Here is a 2,754-nt window from a genome sequence, read left to right on the forward strand (position 1 = left end):
AAGTTAGGCTGGGTGCAGTGGCTCATGTATGTAATCTCAGCACTTTGGGAGGCTGAAGTGGGCAGATTGCTTGAGTTCAGGAGTTTCAGACCAGCCGGGGCAACATGGCAAAACTCCATCTCCACAAAATATACAAAAATTAGCCAGACATGGTGGCATGTGCCTGGTCCCAGCTACTTGGAAGGCTGAGGTGGGAGGATTGCTTAAGCCCAAAAGGCAGAGGCTGCAGTGGGTCAAGACAGCACTACTGCATTCCAGCCTGGCAATAGGACAAGATGGCAGCTTTTGCCACTTCTATTCAACATAGTATTGGAAGTCCTAGCCAAAGCAATTGAGCAAGAAAAAGAAATAAAAGGCATCTAAATTGGAAATGAAGGAGTAAATTGCCTTTTTCCTCACATGACAAGATCTTATATGTAGAAAACCCTAAAGACTACACACACACACACACACACACACACCCCTATTAGAACTACATTTGATCTTGGCCAAAAGGCCAAGAAGTGATTCTGTTAGAATGAATGAACAAATTTAGCAAAGTTGCAGGATACAAAATCAACACACAAAAACCAGTTGTATTTCTATACATTGATAATAGACAATCTAAAATGAACATTAAGAAAATAATTTGATTTACAATAACATCAAAAAGTATAAGGCCAGGCATGGTAGCTCACACCTGCTATCTGAACACTTTGGGAGGCCAAGGTGGGAGGATTGTTTGAAGAGTTAGAGGCTGCAGTGAGCTGTGATTGTACCAGTGCACTCCAGCCTGGGCAACAGAGTGAGATCCTGTCTCCAAAAAAGAAAAAAAGAAAGTCAAGATAACAGAAGAAGCAGCTTCTGCTGACCAAGATGCAGCAGATAAGCTCCCAGATGCCTTTAAGAAACTCACTGAGGCTGGGTGTGGTGGCTCATGCCTGTAATCCCAGCACTTTGGGAGGCAGAGGTGGACAGATCACCTGAGGTCAACATAGTGAAACCCCGTCTCTACTAAAAACACAAGAAATTAGGCAAACTGGTGGCAGATGCCTATTATCCCAGCTACTTGGGAGGCTGAGGCACAAGAATTGTTTGAACCTGGGAGGCAGAGGTTGCAGTGAGCCGAGATGGCACCACTGCACTCTAGCCTTGGTAACAGTGAGACTCCATCTCAAAAAAAAAAAAAAAAGAACTGATGAGAAATGATGTCTGCCTGAGCAGGTTTTTATGCAGATAAAAGTGCCCTGTTCTGGAAAATAAAATGCTATGAAGAACATTTATTAGTAAGGAAGAGAAGGGAGCACCAGGAATGAAGGTAGGAAGGGATGAGCTAACTCTACTGCTTTGTGCAAATGCAGTCAGGTTTATGATCATGACTGCCCTTATCTGTAAAGCTGCTAACCTCTGAGCCTTGAACGGAAAGGATAAACACCAGCTGCTGGTCTTTTGTTTGTACAACAACAAGGCATGGACAATGAGAACCCTTTTTCTGGACTGGTCTCATCGATGCTTTGTCCCTGAACTCAGGAAGTAACTTGATAGTAAGGAATTGCCTTTTAAAGTTCTCTTAATATTGGACAATGCCCCTGGCCACCCAGAACCCCATGAGTTCAACACTGAAGGCGTTGAAGTTGTTTACTTGTCCCCAAACATGAGGTCTCTAATGCAGCCTCTAGATCAGGGGGTCATAAGGACCTGCAAGGCTCATTACACACAACAGTCTATGGAAAGGATTGTCAGTGCTATGGAAGAAAACCCAGATAGAGAGACTATCATGAAAGTCAGAAAGGATCACACCATTGAACATGCCATCATTGTTATGGAAAAGCTGTGAAAGCCTAAATAAATAAATAAGTTAATTGAATAAAAATTAAAAGCTGTGAAAGCCATCAAGCCCAAAACAAAAAAGGTGGGAAGGTGTGGGGTGGAGGGTTTCAAGATACGGATCTTGGGGAAATTAAAGTGCTAATAGAAGCCATACCAGAGGAATTAATAGAAGACGACTTGATGGAGATGAGTGCTTCTGAACCAGTGCCAGATTATGAGGAAGAAGACATAAAAGAATCATTACTAGAAAAGAAATTAACATTAGACCGTCTGACAGAAGGGTTCTCATTATTCATGACTGCTTTTTACTTCTTTTACATGGACCCTTCCATGATATGGGCACTAAAACTACAGCAAATGGTAGAAGAGGGATTGCTATCATATAGAAATATTTTTAGAGAAATGAACAAAAAGTCAGAAATTAATTACATTGCATTTCTGTAGTTTCCCTGAGTATGCCCACTTCTCCTGCCTCCCCTTCCACCTCCTCTGCCTCTTCTGCCTCTGCCACTCCTGAGACAGCAAAATCAACCCTTCCTCTTCCTCCTCCTCCTCCGCCTACTCAACAGGAAGTGAAGAGGATGAAGACCTTTGTGATGACCCACTTCCACTTAATGAACAGTGAATGTATTTTCTCTTCCTTACGATTTTTTAAATAGCATTTTCTTTACTCTAATTTACTCTATTAAGAATATAGGTCGGGGCTGGGCGCGGCGGCTCACGCCTGTAATCCCAGCACTTTGGAAGGCCGAGGCGGGCGGATCACGAGGTCAGAATATCGAGACCATCCTGGCTAACACGGTGAAACCCCGTCTCTACTAAAAGTACAAAAAATTAGCTGGGCGAGGTGGCGGGCGCCTGTAGTCCCAGCTACTCTGGAGGCTGAGACAGGAGAATGGCGTGAACCCCAGGGGGCGGAGCCTGCAGTGAGCTGAGATCGCGCCA

General features: G+C 43.9%; 1 pseudogene; it reads right to left on the reverse strand.

Annotated features, from left to right (window-relative positions):
* Positions 1–345: 345 nt before the first annotated feature.
* LOC115835019 lies at positions 346–508 on the reverse strand (annotated as a pseudogene).
* Between the last annotated feature and the right edge of the window lie 2,246 nt (positions 509–2,754).

This window comes from Nomascus leucogenys, chromosome 4, assembly GCF_006542625.1.
Source record: "Nomascus leucogenys isolate Asia chromosome 4, Asia_NLE_v1, whole genome shotgun sequence".
NCBI classification, from domain to species: Eukaryota; Metazoa; Chordata; class Mammalia; order Primates; family Hylobatidae; genus Nomascus; species Nomascus leucogenys.